The following is a 21,716-nucleotide window of genomic DNA, read 5'->3' on the forward strand; positions in this document are numbered from 1 at the left end:
GGGAGTCAATGGTCAGGGGTACAGGCAGGCACTTCTGTGGCCACAGACATGAATCCAGGATGGTACGTTACCTCCCTGGTGCCAGGATCCGTGATTATCATGGAGCAGCTGCAGGACATTCTGGAGCTGGAGGGTAAAGTCAGTGGTTGTGGAACAAACCGATACCAATGACATCACTAAACAAAGGGATGAGATCCTGAAAGCTGGATATAGGGAGATCAGGGATACAGTAAAATGTAGCTCCTGAAATAAAATAATGTCTGACTTACTCACAGTGCCATGGGCTAGTGAGAGCAGGAATAAGAGGATAGATCAGTTGGAGGTGTGACTGGCGAAATGGTGAACCAGAGAAGGGTTTAGATTCTTCAGGCACTGGGACCGTTTCTGGGTGGGTCCTGTACCAGCCTGACCGGTTACCCCTGGGCAGAGCTGGGAGAAATCTCCTGGTGGAGGCTTTTGCCACTCCCATTGGTGCAGTTTAAACTCGTCTAACAGGTGGATGGGAACTAAAGTGTAGGCTTAGATGGGTCAGATTCAGGACAGGGAATGGGAGGTAGAATATTAGTGAGGTAGTCAGCGGCTCAGAAAGCCAAAGGAAAGGAGGATTAAATGAAGATTGAGTCCCTCTTCATCCATCAGTCCGACCATCCCAGGAATTATAGTCAGCAAAATATGGAGCTGTACAGCTCTCTGACTCTAAGTGCTTGAGCAAAATGGGGGAAATCCACAATAAAAACAAGTGCTGGAGATCCTCAGCAGGTCGGGCAGCATCCGAAATGGTGACAGATGCAGGAAACATTGCAGCCTTGAAGAAGTGTTGAGATGATCACTACAATATCGGTTACACGCTGAGTGCCAGAACGTGGGACTAGAATTAATAGATGCTTGATGACCAGCATGAAAACGATGGGGCTGGAAAGGTGACATTTCGGGTCAGGACTATTCATCAGGGCTGACAAAGAGTTCCGACCCAAAACATCAACCTTCCTGCTCCTGTGATGCAGCCTGACCTGCTGCACTTCCCCAGATCCACATTGTATGGACTCTGACTTCCAGCATCTGCAGCCCATAACTATCTCCACATCCCAGGACTCAGGCTGGTGACCCTCCTTTACTCTGTCAATAACCAGGGTAGCCTTCCTTGGGAAAGGGGAACAAAGGTATACACAGTACTCCAGGTGTGGTCTCACCAAGGCCCTTCCAGAAAGGGATCCCTGCTACTGTACACGAATCCTCTCACGAGGAAGGTCACCCATCATTTACATTCTCCACTGCTTCCCACTCCTGCCTGCTTCCGAAAAAGAGGGAATCGCAGAGAAACATGGAATCAAATGAGTCAGAGTCTCTGGTATAAAACTGTTGAACACAATGCCCCCATCTTCTACATAACTGGCCATCAAGCGCACGTGCATGGTTTGATCATCTAACCACTTCTTCAAGGCTGCAATGTTTCCTGCATCTGTAAGCGTTTCAGACGCTGCCAGACCTGCTGAGGATTTCCAGCACTTTGTTTTCTCTGTTGTGCAGTACTGAAAGGGGGGATTTGCAGTTGAGAAATTCAAATTGAACTTCATGTTCAGTTTGGATAGTTACTTGATCCGTGCCGATCTGAATATCATTGACCTTTTCATTTGGATGGAAAGGTGTGCATTCTGTCCGTGGGCAAATATTTCAAATGTCAGTGTGATTGGGGACAAAGTACTGAGACAGTGAAGTCCATGTTAGCGTGGGGACTGTGGAGAGAGATTTCATTGGTTTTTGAATGTCTAAAAAATCATGGCACGTTTCCCAGGAACAATTAAGCCACTGGATTTGTATGAGGGCAATTAACCATGAAACGAGAAGACAAAAGGATTCCTGCATCATAAACGAAGCTATGAAAATGGGATTGCTGTAATGGAGTGAATTATCGATCATGGATTGTAATCCATTGGCGTTGTCCCGTCAGTTCCAGTGCCGTGGGGAAACACTGGAAATGTGACCAATGCAGTGTAGGTTTCAGTTATTAAACTGGAAAAGGTGCTGAAGAAATTTACAAGGATGATGCCAGGGCTCAGGGGTCCGAGTTACAGGGAGAGGTTGGACAAGCGAGGGCTTTTTTGTTTAGAGCAGAGGAAACCGAGGGGGAATATTTTATAGAAGTTTATAAGATCATGAGAGGCATGGGTAAGGTGAATGCACTCAGTCTTTTTCCCAGCGAACCAAGGACTGGAGGGCATCAGTTTAAGGTGAGAGGAGAAAGAATAAAAGGGAAGCTAAGGGGCAACTGTTTCCACCAGAGGGTGGTACGCATATGGAATGAGCTGCCATTGGAAGTGGTTGAGGCGGATACACGAATAACATGTAAAAGGCATTTGGACAAATACATGGATAGCAAAGTTTCAGAAGCAGATGGGCCAAGTGCAGGGAAATGTGGTCAGCGTGGATGGACATTCTGATCGGCATGGGACATTTTGGGCCAAAGGGCCTGTCTCTGCTGTAGGATGCTGTAACTAAGTGCATTTGCTATTTCTCCCACGAACTCTGGTATCCTGGGATGTATTCCATCAGGGCAATGAGACTTGTTTACCTTTAGCTCCATTAGCTTGCCCAGCTCTAACTCTTTCACGATAATGGTTATTATCTAGGTCCTCACCTTCCTCATTCTCCTTATCAATTACTGACATGTTCTTCGTATCCTCCATTGTGAAGACTGACTGCTGTGTACACATATTTCTGAACCCTGCTGGATAGGAATAACTAGGTACAGAACTCTGAGAGGTCTTCTTTGAGTATTTATTGATGAGACTTGGTAGTTACCTGGGGATTTTACGTGCAAAACGCCTTTAGGCAGCATCAGGTCCAATGTACGGCTCCCATTCTTCTACCGTTGTGATTTGTGACTTTGCATAGAGACGGTCTCTCAGGATTATCTCCATGGCAACAACAGTTAAAAAGTCTAGTTCAGTTCAACTCTGTGGTTAAACCACACACCCCTCCCCCCACGCCCCCGTGGCTCCCTCAAGTACCTGACAGGCGCTTCAGTTTCAGTGGGGCTGTCTGTCAGGATTCTGATGTGGAGGAGCCGGGGTTGGGGTGGGGTGGACAAAGTTAAAAACCACACAACACCAGGTTATAGTCCGACAGGTTTATTTGGAAGTACAAGCTTTTGGAGTGTGCTGTGATTTTGAACTTGATCAGGATTATCTCTATGGTAACAGTTAAATGCTTCAACAATTACAGAGGCCATATGTTCACCAAACAATAGGTTTCCCTCTAGCAGTGTAAACTGCTATTCTGTCCCTGGGCATTGCTACTCATCACTATTTATACCCAATCCCATCAAGCTTTCAGTTGACCTTTGAAGTTTACCTAATCTCCTAATTTCTCCTTGGTCATTGCCAATTTGTATGCCTTCTATTTCAATTTGATAGACTCCCTTATTTCCTTAGACACCCATGGCAGCTTACCCCTTTTCCGACAGTCCTTCCTTTTCACTGATATATACTTTTGCTGAGCACTTCGAAAAATTGCTTTGGTATTCCTCCACTGTCTGTAAACTATCCCCCCCATAAAGTCTTTGCTCCCAGTCGACATTACCAACTCCTGCCTCATCCTATTGTAGTCTTCTTTGTTTTAGCACAGGATCTTGGGACTGGATTTAATCTTCCCGCTTTCCATCTGTGTTCTAAATTCAACCAGATTTATCACGCGTCTTTTGTCAGATTACGAGGTGAGGCGATGTTTCCTGGGTGTTTTGGTTTTCATTATCAGTAACCTTGGCTTTGTAATAAATTACAGAATAAATATTCACAACAGAGTATTCTGGACAGTGTGAATGTACCACACAGTCTATAACTATAAATCACTGTTACCCCTCAGTTTAAAATTGCAAAATCATTATCTTCTACACACTTCCTCGCTATCTCAGTTTTGAATACTTTTCCACTTGACTATCCTCCATTTTCCGAAAATCTCCTTTGGTGAAGGTGGTGAGTTTTGGATTCCGCTTTCCAGTTATTACCGTAAGAAGATAAGCACTGGGCACAGGAGAGGCAATGCAGCCTTTCGAACCAGCTCCACCATTTAATACGGTGATGATTGAGCTCACCTCGGTCTCAGCTGGCTTTTCCCGCCTTTTCTCTCTCTCTCTCTCTCTCTCTCTCTCTCTCTCTCTCTTTCTCACCCTTCAGCTCATTGCAAATTAAAAATCTGTATCTGTCCATTAAATTTGCTCATTGTCTTGGCATCCACTGCGTTTTGAATAGGGAATTCCACAGATTCATAACACATCGAGATAGGTACATTCTTCTTCATGAGAATAAAATAGAATCCCTACAGTGCAGATTCATCCATCGAGTCCACACTAATCCTATAATTCAGACTCACCCATTCCCAGTATTTCCCATGGTTAATGGCTTAACCTGCACATGCATGGACACTGTGGTTTAGCATGGCGAATCCACCTAACCTGCACATCTTTGCACTTTGGGAAGAAACTGGAACACCGAACAAAACCATGCAGCCACTGGGAGAACGTGGAAACTCCACACGGTCACCTAAAGCTTGAATCAAACCAGGGTCTCTGAAGCTGTGAGGTAGAGGTGCTAGCCACTGAGCCACCTCTGCCGAAAACTGCTTCCCCTTATTGACCCCTCCACCCCGCAATTGACTGAATCTATATTCCTTACGTCAGAAATTGGGTTGTCTAACCAGATGTCTCAGTCAAACCCAGTGACAAGCCATATGTCCTGTCTGTCTGAATGGGGATCCTATAAACAACATCCTTCCACCCCACACGTTTCATTCACTTTCCAGAGACAAGGCTCCAGTGACTTCATGGGGACTGCAACTTCCATAATTCCTGAGGCAGGGACCACAGGTGTATTGGGAAACACGGCACTGTATATGTACAGAATGTGGGCGGGTTTTGGCGCACATGTTTTGGGGTAATTAGTGGAAAGTATTTCACACTGTGATTGGCTAGAGGAGGGACGTATCTGCTTGTAGTATTGATCAGTTGGGGGGTCAAAGTGTCACCCCACCCTCGTGGGACCACTCTCCATCCCCAGTTCGTTGTAATGCTGGGAATAAACTAATGGGAAACAAGGAATAATCTGACCCATTCTCCCAGACTGAAGGTTCCTCTTCTGTCCAGGATCTGCCACCTCCCTTTCTGTTTCCGTTTGTTTCATTCTGCTGTTTCATTATTGACTTTCAGCAACTGAAGGGAAAGGAAGTGAACCCAGAAAGGGTGCAGAGTCGAACCAGGGACGGGAAGTGGTGGCATGGATCTGTTAACAGTAACTCCATGAGAATGAGGAGGGTGTACATTAGGGGCAGCAGAGTCAGAACGGTAGGAGAGAGTAAGTGGGCTGGAGGGTAACAGCTTTGGGGGAAGAAAGGGGAAAAAGGTATTCCAGAGAAACTAGAATTGTCTGTTCTGAATTTCTAATCTGTGCATATTCCTTTACACAGGGTGCTAGATGGTGAAGATTTGCAGGCTGAAATCTCAAAATCATGTGCAGATCGTGATTTAGTTAACCAGCATTTGAAGAACCAAAGATGGAGAATCACTCAGACAAAATCCTGCAACACTCTCCCTCCCAGCATTGTCGGTCTATCTGCACCAAATGGACTGTGAATGGTTCAAGACAGCAGCTCACTACCACCTTCTCATCCCCAATGATGGGGTATAAATGCTGGCTGAGCCAGTGATGCCCATATCCTGGAAATGGGTTCGATCTCTAGTTGCTGAACCCCGGTTGATGTTACTGCAGGATGATGAGGGACGCTGAGTGTGTCCTCCAGGAAGAGCACCATCACATTACCCCTGCCTACACCCACGTAATAACACAGCAGCATCGCTGGTATAAAAGGCAGTGAAGCCCAAAGAAGACTGAAATATAGTTCTTCAAGGTAAAGTCATGAAAGCGGATTGGAACACAGCAAGAACAGAAGACTGAGCTGGATGGTCAGCTGTTTCCCATTGAATGGTGGAGCCAGATTCAAAGGCCGAATGGCCTTCTCCTGCTGCTATCTCCCAGGTATGTATATAGTCATGGGCCCCAGGTAGGAAGAAATAGTCAGGGCAGGGATTCTGCAGGAGATTGCACTTCCACCTTAGTTTTCAGTGAGGGATGGTTTGATGGATTTTATTTAACATTTGTCTTTAACGCCAGGTTTGTGAATTTGTTTTTTTTTAACGTACAAGTTTATTCCACAATAAATAAAATTAAAGAATCGAAACTATCTGCTTATAACAGCTTTTAAAATTTCAAATGCCCTTTTAACAAAATCCTGTCTACTCCCGGACCCCATCACTTTTCAGTTACTCAAACTCCAGGGAAATATTCCTTCCCTCTCTGAACCTTTGGTTTGATTTAACTACTTTCAGTTCTCGTTCTGTGAGCTGTGACGCATTTTTCTCCCATTTCTCCTACCCAGAAGTGTTATCTCACACAGCTGAGCAACCTTCCCACCATCAACATCATTATTCCATTATTTTGTTTTTGTTAACGTACAATCACCAGCAGGAGCACACCAGTGTCATCAGTTGAATATTTCCAAACAAAGCCCATTATGGGCAAAGCAAACCATTACAAGTGACACAGTGGGAAGGGGCTAAATCAAAGTAGAGTTGGGGTTGAGGGGGTGGCGGTGGTGGTGAAGATAAAGCACTGTATCCTCTGCGGTGCCCACCTCTATCTAATGGCATAGAGAGCATTGATACACTCCACATGCCCCTCCTCCAAGGCGACCCTGAGAATATTCTTTATCCTCAATCATAGAATATAATCCCTACAGTGTGGAAGGAGAGAATTGGTCCATCAAATCCCACCAACCATCTGAAGAACATCCCGCCCAGAGCACTCCATCCCTGTAACACTGCATTTCCCATGGCTGATTCACTTAGTCTGCAAATTCTGAACACTGTGGACAATTTATGACGACCGATCCACCTAACCTGCATATCTTTGAATTGTGGGAGAAAACCAGCGCACATGGAGGGGACCCACACTATTATGGGGAGAATGTGGATACCCCACATAGGCCGTTGACCAAAGCTGGACTCTAACCTTTTACCTGGTGCTGTGAGACAGCAGTGCTATGATCACAATTTAAATCAATACAGATGAACCCTACTCCTTGTCACATTGCTGTTTGTGGTGACCTACTGCCCAGAGAGGCATCCTGAGGTTCAGAAAGTGACAATATAAATTCAGTCAACTCCAGCCCAGTTAATGTGGTTAACAACAACAACGTCAATACTCCAGCAGTGTCATCATGTACAAGGTCCACTCCTGACTCTGATGGACAGTAACTGCAGAATCAGAGTCCTGCAGTGATGTGTGAACTCTACACCACACGGAGCAGGGGGATGACCACTTCCCTGTGTACACTCACTGGGCTCTCAGTCATGTTGAGTCTCAGCAAATCCCTTGTCACACAGAGAGGGAAACAGCTCCTACCCAGTGTGAACCCGCTGGTGTCTCAGGGAGTCAGGATGAAACACTGAATCCCCTCTCATACACTGACCATCTGAATGGCCTCTCCCCTGTGTGGGCTCACTGGGGTCTCAGGGGGTCAGGATGAATCACTGAATCCCCTCTCCCACAGTGACCATCTGAATGGTCTCTCCCCTGTGTGGGCTCACTGGGGTCTCAGGGGGTCAGGATGAATCACTGAATCCCCTCTCCCACAGTGACCATCTGAATGGTCTCTCCCCTGTGTGGGCTCACTGGGGTCTCAGCAGGTGGTGCATTTGAGTGAATCTCTCCCCACATTGGGAGCAAGTGAATGGTCATTCTCCAGAGTGAGCTCGCTGGTGTTTCAGCAGATCAGAGGACTGAGTGAATCCTTTCCCACACATGGAGCAGGTGAAGGATCTAAATCCATTGTGCACCCTCTGGTGTCTCAGCAGATTGTAAGATCGAGTAAATCCCTTCCCATACGTGAGGCAGGTGAACAGCCTCTCCCCAGTGTGAATGTGTCAGTGAGTGTCCCACTGGGAGGGGTAATTAAATTTCTTCCCACAGTCCCCACATTTACACAGCTTCGCCCTGGTCCAGTTACATTGGTGTCTTCCCAGATCACATGACTGGTTAAATATTCAACAACATGCCTGACATGGGAATGATTTCTCTGAGCTAGGAATGCTGCTTTCCCCTTTTATATTACTGATAAGGATCAGGACCTGCAGAATTGGACGACTCTGCAGTTGATGTGATGTTAAAGCTGAGTTTTCCATCTGTGAACTCTCTCTCTCTGTGAAACAAGTTTTCCCTATCATTACTACAACTCCCCACACCAGCTCTCCCTTCAGCTCTCCTGAATGCCTAAATTTGGACTAATGCAAAGACCTCAGTAATGTGCTTTTCTCTCACTTGTTTCTGAAAGTAAATTGGAGCCATTTTGAATAAACGTATACACCTTACCAGCAGAACTCATGCCTACTCTGTCATTTACGATTTGTAACCTCTGGGAAATTTGTTACCATCTTCGATGACCGTTATAATGCTCTGCCCACTTCTCTGGAGCCAGGATAAGTCAATTCTAACAATTACCAATAGATTGTATCTGAACAGAATATCCCCACAACAGTAGGCGCTCTGACACTCAGTGCGCATCATTTAAGTTCTTTTTCTTAAAGCCCCTCATGTGTCTGGCAATCTAGCAATACAGTTGAAGATATTTTATACAGTAACCTTTCAGTCTCAATTGCCAGTTCCAGTCCATGAAGCAGCCAGTAACATGCCATAGTGACTTGAATTCTAACAGCAGCATTGCCTTGGCAGAAGAAATTTAGGAGAATGAAGCTGTCTTCTCTGGACTATCTAAACATGAAACACTTCAAATGAACAAAAATCTTAAAGAGATCAATATGGTAGACACAGCAAGGATGTGTGCCCTGGCTGGTGTGTCTGGAATGAAATCAGCACTAACTGTGGTATCTTTACCCAGCATCCCCTTTAGCTGCATACATGTTTAAGATTTATTTGCTGCTCTAATTCCACTCTCTTGATCACTCCCCTTTGTAACTTCTGTAATGTTGGCAGCCGTGCAAATTGATAACCTTTGATTTGATCCATCCCAAAACCTCTCTGTATCTGTGTCTCACTTTTGTTCACTGAGACCCTCATTCAATCTGATCTCTTTACAAACCCTGCCCTGATATTCCCTTCGAGTGCTCAGAATTAAATGTTCACAGAATTGTTAATGCTGAAAGGAGGCTGCTTAACTCATGAGCTCTCCAAAGGTAAGAGGGCTGAGAGGTAAATAAGAGGGGTGTGTGGGGTTGGTGGGATGGGAACTCGGAAGGCAATAGGTAGATGTAGATGGGAGGTAATGATGAGAGGGTGGAGTGGATAATTGGGAAGGAAGATGGACAGGTGGGACAGTTCAAGAGGCCAGTGTCGAGTTGGAGGGTTGGATCTGAGATAAGTTGGGGGGGAGGGGAGATGAGCAAACCTTGATGCCATGTGGTTGAAGGGTCCCAAGGTGGAAGAAAAGGTGTTATTACTCCAGGCTTCGGGTGACTGGGATTTGGCAATGGAGGCAGCCCAGAATCTGCATGTCCTTGGTGGAGTGGGGGAGGGCGTTGAAGTGGTCGTTGAGAGGGTGGTGGAGTTGTTTGGTGCATGTGTTCCAGAAATGTTCTCTGAATCAAGTTGACGTCCTGACTCCCCAATGTAGAGGAGACCACATCGAGAGCAAAGGATAAAATAGGTGAGGTATCTGGACGTGCAGGGAAATCTCTGCTGGATGTGGGAGGATCCTTTGGAGCCGTGGATTGACGTGAGGGGAAGGTGTGGGCACAGGTTTTACGCCTCTTGAACTGGCAAGCAAAGGTGCTGGGAGTGTAGGGTGGGTTGGTGGGGAGCATGGATCTAATGAGGGAGTCGCAGAGGAAATGGTCTTTGTGGAATGCTGAAAAGGGTGGGAAGGGAAATATATCTCTGATGGTGCGGTCTGATCGAAGGTGGTGGAACTGGTGGAATTGGGTTGTATCTGGGTGGAAGGTGAGAACTGGGGGGGGGGGGTTCTATCCTTGTTGCGGTTGGAGGTGTGGGGTTCAAGAGTAGAGGTGCAGGAAGTGGAGGAGATACACTGGAGAGCATTGTTGATCACAGGGGAGGGGAAATTGTGAATCCTTGAAAGAGGAGGCAATTTGGTATGTTCTGGAGTCTTCTGCCAGCTTGCATCAAGTTTCACTGGAACACTGCAGTAAGCTTGAGACAGAGATGTTGGCCAGGGAACAGTCTTGTGTGTTAAAATTGTAGGCAACTGGAAGCTCAGGGTCTGTTTTGCAGCAGGACTTCGATCATCAGCCACCATTTCCGCCACTGCCACTGAGATGCTGCCAGACACAGGTTCTTGTCCCCTCCATTAACAGCGATGCACCCTCCCAGCAAGATCATTCTCCACTCCTTTGTCTTTCCAAATGTTCCTGTCTCTCTTTGCACTCCATCTCAACCTATTATTTACTCTTTATCCCCTATCTCCTGCAGTCCAAAGATATGCAGGTTCAGTAAATTGGCCAAGCTACATTTCCCGTAGTGTTCTGGGATGCATAGTTTAGGTGCATTATTCAGGGGAAATGTAGAGTAATAGGGTCGGGGAATGGGTTTGGGTGGGATAATCGTCGGAGGGTGGGTGTGAGCGTGTTGGGCCGATGGCCCTGTTTCCACACGGGAGCTGGGAAAATTTAGAATTCCTACAATCGGATCTAAGGAAGGGTCACAGGTACCAGAATGACCCTTGGTGTGTGAAGGAGGTGGGAACAGGAAAGAGGGAGTGGCAGCGGAAACCAAATGAAATGTATCAGTTTAGACTGGGAGGGGTTTAATTACACTCTGTACAGGTCGCTAGTCCGGAATTAGAAACTCCTGCTCCCACGTTTGCAGCAAATGGGAAAATGTCTGTGGCCCTCAGGCAATGATAGGTCCTGGGTTATGGCCACCATCTTTATTGGGGGCAAGGTACAGCGAGGTGCATGGACATGTCCTCTTCCTGGATGGGGGCGGGGCGATTTGAAGAGGAGCATTTACACATCAGACACATACCAGGGAAATAATTGTCTTTGATATTCATCTTGCACTGACTGTGAGCTTTGTCTTGTGATTTTTTTTATCAGATATTAATTTAGAATAATTGAGACCGGGATCTCAAATGTATGTTTCTACAGTCAGCGGAGTCATCAGGATCAGAATATCATTGGCATTTAACTGTGGAACGAGAAAGGTTTGTCTGTTCTGTCTGTCGAAAAGTAGCTCATATTTTTAGGTAAAAACAATGTCCTGTGGCCCAACATTTCAACTCCCCTCCCACTCAGCAAGGACATGGAGGTCCTTGGCCTCCTTCACCGCCGCTCCCTCACCACCCGACGCCTGTAGGAAGAACGCCTCATCTTCCGCCTTTGAACACTTCAACCCGAAGGCATCAATGTAGACTTCACCAGTTTCCTCATTTCCCCTTCCCCCACCTCACCCCAGTTCCAAACTTCCAGCTCAGCACTGTCCCATGACTTGTCCTACCTGCCTATCTTCCTTTCCACCTATCCACTCCACCCTCCTCTCTGACCCATCACCTTCAGCATCACCCCACTCACCTATTGTAGTCTTTTCGACATTTTCCCCACCCTCACCCTCCTCCCATTTATCTCTCCACCCTGCAGGCACCCTGTCTCTGTTCCTGATGAAGGGCTTTTGCCCGAAACGTCGATTTTACTGCTCCTCGGATGCTGCCTGAACTACTGTGCTTTTCCAGAACTACCCTATTCCAGACTCTCATATTTTTGTCAAGCAAATAGCAGAAAGATGTACAAATTCATGGTTGGATCACCCTTGGGGTATGTGCTCTGTTCTGGGCCGTGCAGCCCGGGAAGGAGATATTGGTCTGAGAGGGAACATAGATTTATCCAAACTACACCTCGACTCTTTGCAGGAACTGTCATGTTTAGATCCAGTCAACCACTTCATGACTTTCACCTGTGAACTCCTTACTTTCAATTCCCTCTAAATTTCCCATAAAATTTCTTATGGACTCATATTCCAGTAACTTTTCAGGTGGAATTTTACAGATTCTGACAATTATCTGTTCATCCAGAAATGGCTAAAGGCCATGTTGACGCTGAGTGCTGCTTGGCTCAATGAGAATGTTTTGGAGTTGGGTGAAAACTTAGGGAGATGAGTCAGGGAGACGGTGACGCTGAAACTCAGTTTTAGTTCAGGCCATTCAGAATTTCGCATGATCCCAATGGGAACAGCCAATTTGTAAGCGACACTGCGGAGTATTTGTTAACAGTTTTTAAAGTAAAATATATCAGCTTAATTAAAGATTGGGGCTATTGATTACAATGGACATGTTTGAAGTGAAAGAAGGTTGAAAGCTCTTTTAAATTCTCTTAATGGGAGTAACTAGCTGAATCTAGAGAGACATTGAGACAGGAACCCTCAGACCCGTGCCGGGCTCCTCTTGTACAATGTGGGAAATAAGGGACGCTTCTAGTGTCCCTGACGGCAATGTGTGTAGGAAGTGTGTTCATCTGCACTACTGGGAAACTGCTTTTCAGACCTGGAGCTGTGAGTGGACTCACTGTGGACCATCTATGATACTGAGAATATTATGGACAGCACTGCAGGTGAGGGTTACACAGACACAAAGGGAATGGGTGATCATCCCATCAAGTTAAAGGCTCAGCAAGGGAGTGCAGAAGTCCCCAATGATCATACCCATCTCAAACAGATACTGTATACCGGTTGGAATTCTGTTGGGGGTGAATGGGTGGGGTGGTCTCTCGGGGAAATCAGCAACAGCCAGGGTCATAACACCACAGATAGCTCTGCTGCACCGAACAGGAGGAAAGACAGTTGCAGGGCTATAGTGACATGGGATCAATGGTCAGAGTAAGGGCAGGTACTTCAATGGCCACAGACATGAATCAAGGATGGCATGTTACCTCCCTGGTGCTTGGATCTGTAATAGCATGGAGTGGCTACAGTGTGTTCTGCAGCTGGAGGGTAAATAACCAATGGTTTTGGAACACACAGATACCAACGACATCGCGAAACAAAGAGATGAGGGCCTGAAATATGTACAAAGGAAAATCAGAGGTATATTAAAATGAAAAGTAATAATGTCAGACTTCCACCCAGTGCCACGTGCTAGTGAGAGCAGGAACAAGAGGATAGATCAGCTGGATGTGTGGCTGGAGAAATGGTGTACCAGAGAAGGGTTTAGATTTTCCAGGCACTGCGACCATTTCTGAGCTAGGTGAGACTTGTACCAGCCTGACTGGTTACCCCTGGGCAGGACTGGGAGAAATCTCTTGGTGGGGTGATTGCCAGTTCCATTGGTGAGATTGTGACTAGTCTGGCAGAGGGTTGGGAACTAAAGAGTGGCTTAGATGGGCCAGATTCACGTCAAGGAATCGGAGATAGAGTATTCGTGATGCAGGCAACAGCTCAGAAAGACAAAGGAAAGGAGAATTAAATGAGGATTGAGTCCTCTTCATCCATCAGTCCTGCCATCCCAGGGGTGAGAGTCAACAAGATATGAAGCCTTGTAAATGTCTATGACTCTAAGTGCCTCAGCAAAATCGTGGAAATCTGCAATAAAAACAAAAAAAAAAATTGCTGGAGATCCTCAGCAGGTCTGGCAGCATCTGAAATGGTGACAGTTGCAGGAAACATTGCAGTTTTGAAGACGTTGTATAATGCCATCCCACAACGTCCACTACTCCAGGCAAAATGTCCTCAGCCCCTCCTAATGGTTCACATGTTTCAATACTGGCAGCACCCTTATAAATCTTTTCTGAACTTTTTCAGGTTTCCCAACATCTTTCCTACAGCAGGGAGACTAGAATGAAAAGCAGTCTGGGCATTCCAAAAGTGACTGAGCCGATAAACTGTACAACCGAACCATGATCTCCCAACTCCTATACTCAATGCACTGCCCAATAACAGCTAGCATAGAAAACAGCACCTTCACCGACCTGTCTACCTTCAGCCCCACTTTCAAGGAACTATCAAACCACTCTGCACAGTGTATTTGTTCGTCAACACTTCCCAGGAACTTGTTATTATGGTGCTGAGTACTATCTTCCTGAAATCAGGGAGACTAGAATTGAATGTAGTATTCTAAAACTGGCCTCACCAATGCCCTGTACAGCCACAACGTGACCTTCTAACTCTTATACTCAGTGACAGAATCCATACAGTGTGGAAGCAGCCCATTCAGCCCATGAGACCTTACCAAACATCGGAATAGCATCCCACCTGAACCATGTAACCCAGCATTACCCCCAGTTAATCCACCTAACCTGCACGTCTTTGGATTTTTTGAGGAAACCAGAGCGCCCAGAGGATGCCCGTGCAAACACACAGTGGGAGAATGTGCAAACACGACAGAATGGAATCGAGCCCAGGTCCCTTTATTGATGAGTGCACAGACCAATAAAGGTCAGCGTCCCAAATGCAGTCTTCAGCACCCACTCTCCCTGAAACTCGACTTTCCAGGAACTATGCAATTCTGAGCTCTTCAGAGGGATTGAAAGTGAGGAGGAGAAAACAGGAACAGGGTTGAGTTGTAGATCTATAAAATAACTCTCTGTTCCCCCCTCTCTGTTTCCCTCCCGATCTGTTCCACCCCCCGTTCTCTGATTCTCCCCTGCCTCTGCCTGTCCTCCCCTGCCCCCATCTCTGTTCTCACCTGTGCGACCACTCTCAATCCCCGCATCCTCTCTTTCCCCCCACCCTCAGCCCACCCTCTCTGCCGACTCTCCCCTCCCTCTCACCTAGTTCTGTATAACCCAACCACAGGGAAAGGACCTTGTCTATTTGCCCTACCCATGACCGGCTGATTTTATAAATCTCTATCAGGTCACCCCTCAGCCTCCGACGCTGCAGGGAAAACACCCTATCCAACGCTGGCAGCATCCTTGTAATTCTTTTCTGACCCCTTTCAAGTTTGAGAACATCCTTCCGATAAGAAGGAGACCAGAATTGCTGGAATATTTCAAAAATTGTCTAATCAATGTCCTGTACAGCCACAATATGACATCTCAACACCTATACTACATTCTCTGACCAATAAAGGAAAGCATACCAACTGCCGCCTTCACTATCCTATCCACCTGTGACTCTACTTTCGAGGAACTATGAACCTGCACTCCAAGGTCTCTTTGTTTCGCAGCACTCCCCAAGAACTTGCTATTAACTGTAAAAGTCCTGCTAAGGTTTGCTTTCCTAAAATGCAGTATCTCACATTTTTGTAAACTGAACGCCTCAGCCCATTCGCCCATCTGATCCAGATCCCGTTGTACTCTGAGGTAATCTTTTTCACTGTCCACTACACTTCCAATTTTGGTGTCATCTGCAAACATACTAAGAATGCATCTTATGTTCTCATCCAAACCATTGATATAAATGGCAAACAGTAGTGGATTCAGCACCGATCTTTGTGACATTCCTTTGGTCACAGGCCTCCAGCCTGAAAAGCATCACTCTACCACCACTCTCTGTCTTCGACCTTTGAACCAGTTCTATATTCAAATGGCTAGTTCTCCCAGTATTCCATGAGATCTATCCTTGCGACCCAATCTCCCATGAGGAACCTTGTCGAACGCCTTACTGAAGTCCATGAAGATCATGTTCACCGCTCTGCCCTCATCAATCCGCTTTGTTACTTCTTCAGTAAACTCAGTCCAGTTCATGAGACATGATTTCCCACGCACAAGGCTGTTATTGATATCCAGGACTTAACTCTGTACATTGGGGTCTGTGTCGCCCAGTTATAGGAGGTAATATTCTGGATAACGTTCACGTACACCAGCTTTGTGTTTGTGACTGTGTATTGAATCTTGTTAATAACACCAACACAGGTGAGTTCCTTTTGAAAGGCAGTCCCTATATCCCTACCCCCTCCCACCTGCTCTGTCTCCTCAATCCCCACCGTAGACAGTAAGTACGAGGAGCTCATGGAATTTCCATGTGTGAGGTTGAGCAAATCTTCCTTTCTTTCCACTAGCCCACTATGAAATGGTAGTAGTATGCTTTCCTCTGGACCAAGAGGATCGGGTTCAGAGTTTGGTAACAGCGGCTTTGAAGAGGATGATTGGAAAACCTGCCCAAGCCACCAGGCCATACTGTCTCCCAGCTGTCCCTGCCCGAGTCTCCAAACAGAACCTTCCTGTAGTTTCTCTCCTGTCAGACACTCCCATTGCTCAGTTTGTCCAGTATTCCCTCCTGCTGCTGCTCTGATCCTGTCCCTCACTGACCTGTCCATCCCCCAGTGTCCTCCACATTCATTCATTGTTTACAATCCCATTATTTCCCATCCTCCAGCCCCAGCCCCTCAACATTATTGGGCAGCAGCTGATAACAATCCTCCAGGCTCCTGTGTGATCGAGAGCATGTTCCATAGGAAGGGAGATCAGTGCACGGGCGCAGTGCTGACTAGTTGTTGGCGTATGTGAAGGGCGGGTCAGTGCCAGGGAGGGAGGCTGTGGATGTGTGGGATTAATCTGTCATTAGCAGCTCCCTTCCTTCTTTCTTCTGAGGACACGACCCAGGGGAATAGCCCTTTGCCTGGTGTCCTGACGAGTGGTCAAAGTATCAATGGGGGAGCATTTTGCAGCAAGTTGTCAGAACTCTTATCAATAGTCAGGATTGTTATGGAAAATGACAAGGATGGGCCTCCAATTAGAGTTCTAATTTGGTTAATTTTAGTTCAACCAGATATGATTTGGCCAGTGTGTGCAGAATGGTTCTCATCAGAGAATGGGGGTTCTGGGAGATGGGGGGAGGATTCACCAACACCCTGGAGGCTCCAAGTCAAACTCATTGATTTGGTTCTTAGTTTGCAGACAGCAGCTCGGAAACTGAATTCAAGGCGAGGAGAGAGATTGTGAGAACTGGGTGTGGAGAAAAGGAGGGATGAGATTGGTTTGGATTTCAGTTAACAAGAGAGAAATTGTGAGACTGAGATTTAAAGCTTTGGGGGAACAAGGAAACTACAATTTAATACTATCATTGTCTTATAAAGTTCCATCCTGTATTAACAATGGTGACTTGTTTTCTCTGTTGTAGGGTACAGAAAGGGTGGATTTGCGGATGAGAAATTCAAATTGAATTTCATGTTCAGATCTGATAGTTACTTGATCCGTGCCGATCTGAATATCATTGGCCTTTTCATCTGGAAGGAAAGGTGTGTATTCTGTCCGTGGGCGAATATTTCAAATCTCGGTGTGACTGCAAAAGTACTGAGACACAGCCAAGTCCATGTTAACGTGCTTTGAGGCTTTGAATGGAGGCTGGTTGTCAGTGTTATCTCCGTGGCAACGGCAGTTTAAAAAGTCTAGTTCAATTCAGCACTTTATATTTAAACAACACACCCCTCCCCAACACCTCCGTGGCTCAGTCAAGTACTTGACAGGTGTTTCAGTTTCGGTGGAGTTGTCTGTCAGGATTCTCATGTGGAGGAGCCGGTGATGGAATGGGGTGGACAAAGTTAAAAATCACACGACACTAGGTTATAGTCCAACAGGTTTATTAGGAAGCACTAGCTTTCCAAGCACGATGTAATTTTTAACTTTATCAGGTTCATCTCTATGCTGACAGACTTCTTCAGATAAGTACTTCAACAATTAAATAGGCCATATGTTCCCCACGCAATAGGTTTCCTCGAGCAGTGTAAACTGCTATTCTTGCCCTGGGGATAGCTGCTCATTTGTATACCCAGTCAAAATCCCATCAAGCTTTTTGTTGATCTTTAAAGTTGTTCTAATCTCCTAGTTTCTCCTTGGTCTTTGCCAATTTGTATCCCTTCTGTTTCAATTTGGTAGACTCCCTTATTTCCTTAGACACAAATGGCAGATTACTCCTTTTCCTATAGTCCTTCCTTTTCACTAATATATAATTTTGCTGTGCACTTTGAAAAATTACTGCCTTATCCTGTTATCGTCTACTTTGATTAAGCACAGGATCTTGGGATTGGATTTAATCTTCTAGCTTGCCATCTGTGTTATAAATTCAATCAGACTTCTCACAAGTCTTTTATCAGATTACGACGGGAGGCGATGTTACCTGGGTGTTTTGGTTTTCATTGTCAGAGACCTTGGCTTTTGTAAAAAATATAGAATAGATATTCACAACAGAGAATTTTGAATGCTGTGAATGTACTACGCAGTCTAAAACCATAAATCACTGTCTCCCCTCAGTTTAAAATTGCAAAATCATGATCTTCTACACACTTCCTCACTATCTAAGTTTGGAACGCTAATCCACCTGACAATCCTGCATTTTCCGAAAATCTCCTTTAGTAAAGGTGGTGAGTTTTGGATTCAGCTTTGCAGTTATTACCGTAAGAAGATAAGCACTGGGCACAGGAGAGGTAATGCAGCCCTTCGAACCAGCTCCACCATTTAATACGGTGATGATTGAGCTCACCTCGGCCTCAGCTGGATTTTCCCGCCTGCTCTCTCTCACCCTTCATCTCATTGCGAATTAAACATCTGTATCTCTTCATTAAATTTGCGCATTGCCCTGGCATCCACCACACTTTGAATAGGGAATTCCACAGATTCACAGCACATCGAGACAAGTACATTCTTCCTCATGAGAATAGAATAGAGTCCCTGTAGTGCAGAAACAAGGTATTCGTTCATCGATTCCACACCAACGCTAAAATGAGCATCCCATTCAGACCCATTCGTTCCTGTAACCCTGCTTTTGCAATGGCTAATGGTTTAACCTGCAAATGTATAGCAAATAAGTATGGCCAATTCACCTAACCTGCACTTCTTTGGACTGTGGGAGGAAACTGGAGCACCCAGAAGAAACCCACTCAGACATGGGGAGAGCGTGTAAACTCCACCCATTCGCCTATGGCTGGAATCAAACCCAGGTCCCTGAAGCTCTGAGGCAGCAGTGCTATCCACTGAGCCACCTCTGCTACAAATCTACTTTGCCTCATTAACCTCCCCACCCCCACAATTGGTTGAATCTATGTTGCTTATGTCAGAAATCAGGTTATGGAAGCAGATGTCTCAGTAAAACCCAATGACAGCCCATATGTCCTGCGTGTCTGAATGGGGATTCTATACACAACAACATCCAGCCCACACTTTCCAGAGATAGGGCTCCAGTGGCTTCATGGGGACTACAGCTCACACAATCCCTGAGGCAGGGACTACACGTGTGAGGGGAAACCCGGCACTGCACATGTACACATTGTGGGCCGATTTTGGAGCATGTGCTTTGGGGTTACGAGCGGAAAGTATTGCACACTGTGATTGGCTGGAGGAGGAATGCATCTGCTTGTAGTATTGATCTGTCGGTGCGTTAAAGTGTCATCACACCCATGTGGGACCAAGTTCCATCCCCAACTCATTGTAATGCTTGGAATCGACCAAGGGGAAACACAGAAGGATCTGACCCATTCTCCCAGACTGAAGGTTCCTCTTCTGTCCATGATCTGCCACCTCCCTTTCTATTTCCGTCTGTTGCATTCTACTGTTACATTATTGACTTGCAGCAACTGAAGGGAAAGGAAGTTAACCCAGAAAGGGTGCAGAGTCTAACCAGGGAGGGAATTGGTGGCATGGATCTGTTTATCAGTAACTCCATGAGAATAGGGAGGGTGTACATTAGTGGTAGCAGAGTCAGAACGGTGGGAGAGAGTAAGTGGACTGGAGGATTACAACTTTGGGGGGAGAAAGGGTCAAAAAATATTCTAGAGAAACTAGAATAGTCTGTTCTGAATTTCTATTCTGTGCATATTCCTTTACACAGGGTGCTAGATGGTAAAGATTTGCAGGCTGAAATCTCAAAATCATGTGCAGATTGTGATTAAGTTAACCAGCATTTGAAGAACCAAAGATGGAGAATCACTCAGACAAAACCCTACAACACTCCCCCTCCCAGCATTGTCGGTTTATCTGTGCCAAATGGACTGCGAGTGGTTCAAGATGGCAGTTCATGACCATCTTCTCAAGGGTATCTAGAGATGGGGAATAAATGTTGGCTGAGCCAGTGATGCCCATATCCTGGAAATGGTTCTATATCAACTTACTGAAACCCAGTTGATGTTATGGCAGGATGATGATGGACGCTGAGTGTATCCTCCAGGAGCAGCACCATCACATTACCCCTGCCTACACCCACACAGTAACACAGCAACGTCACTGGAAAAAAAGGCAGAGAAACCCAAGGAGGACTGAGATATAGTTCTTCGAGGTAAAGTCATCAAAGGGGATTGGAATACAGCAGGAACAGGAGACTGAGCTGGATAGTCAGCTGTTTCCCATTGAATGGTGGAGCAGGAACGAAAGGCCGAATGGTCTCCTCCTGCTGCTATCTCCCAGGTATGTATATAGCTATGGAGCCCGGGTAGGAAGGAGTGGGCAGGGCAGGGATTCTCCAGGAGATTGCACCTCCACATCAGTTTTCAGTGAGGGATGGTTTGATGGATGTTATTTAACATTTATCTTTAACACAAAGTTTGTGAATTTGTTTTTTTTTAAAGCAAATGTACAAGTTTATTCCACAATAAATAAAACTAAAAGAATCGAAACTATCTGCATATAACAGCTTTTAAAATTTCAAATTCACTTGGGAACAAAATCCTGTCTACTCCTGGACACCACCACTTTCCAGTTACTCAAACTCCAGGGAAATATTCCCTCCCTGTCTGAGCCTTTGGTTTGATTTAACTACTTTTCAGTTCTCATTCTGTGAGTTGTGAAGCATTCTTTTTTCCCCATTTCTCTTATCCAGAAGTGTTATCACACACAGCTGAGCAACCTTCCCAGCACCAACATCATTATTCCATTATTTTGCTTTTTGTTAACATATAATCAACAGCGGTAGCACACCAGTGTCATCAGTTGAATATTTACAAACAAAGCCCATTATGTGCAAAGCAAACCATCACAAGTGACAGAGTGGGAAGGGACTAAATCAAAGTAGATTTGGGGGTGAGGGGGCAGCGGTGGAGATGAAGCACTGTATCCCCTGCGGTGCCCACCTCTATCTCAAGGAACCGAGAGCATTGATATACACCACATGCTCCTTCTCCAAGGACACCCTGCTGCGTCGCCTTTATCCTCAATCGTAGAATAGAATCCCTACAGTGTGTAATTTGTGACTGAAACTTTATTTTCCTGATCCTTGTGAGTGATGCCATCAGCAGAAACAGGTCCTGACCTGTGAGGAATTTCGGTTGGAGTATTTGTATTTACAAATTCATTCTCACTCTCACGTACAGTGTGAAATTGCTGTAAAACAAAAGGAATGGAATGAGTGAGAACCCACAGAAACACAAAGGCAGCGTTTGTACCTGAGCTGAATGAACCTGGCATGAGGAAAACGTGACGACAATCAAAGCTAGTTAGAGTCACACAATCCCTTAGGCACACAAACAGGCTATTCGGTCCATCGAGTCGGCAATGACCTGCTGTCTCACTCTACCCTCATAACCCCACATTAACCATGGCTAACCCAACCCACCAAAATTGTACACGACAGACCATGTTAGCATGGCTAATAGAGCAAACCTGCATATCTGTGGGAGGGTCACAGATTACATCCAAATGCTCAGAATTGTGGATGAAGGCTCACAAATACTTTTGTCTAATGCAAATGCTGTATTTTTCAAAATAAAATCTGGGGGGCACTGCAACCAGAAAGATTTCCAATTATCTCTAGAGGAAGAGAATTCAAAACTCGAGCCACTAA

General features: G+C 45.7%; 1 long non-coding RNA gene across 2 annotated transcripts in view; it reads left to right on the top strand.

Moving 5' to 3' along the window:
• LOC140489138 (uncharacterized) overlaps positions 1-20,547 on the top strand; it is a 39,235-nt gene extending 18,688 nt beyond the window's left edge. The window contains exons 4-7 of one of the 2 annotated variants that reach the window (XR_011963084.1): positions 5,458-6,026; positions 11,117-11,223; positions 17,070-17,187; positions 19,773-20,547. This is a non-coding gene — a long non-coding RNA (uncharacterized lncRNA). Of the gene's footprint in view, positions 1-5,457; positions 6,027-11,116; positions 11,224-17,069; positions 18,264-19,772 lie in introns of those variants that run through there. The other variant, XR_011963083.1, reaches the window with a different exon arrangement.
• The last annotated feature ends 1,169 nt before the right edge of the window (positions 20,548-21,716 follow it).

The sequence above is a fragment of the Chiloscyllium punctatum genome, chromosome 18, assembly GCF_047496795.1.
Source record: "Chiloscyllium punctatum isolate Juve2018m chromosome 18, sChiPun1.3, whole genome shotgun sequence".
NCBI classification, from domain to species: domain Eukaryota; kingdom Metazoa; phylum Chordata; class Chondrichthyes; order Orectolobiformes; family Hemiscylliidae; genus Chiloscyllium; species Chiloscyllium punctatum.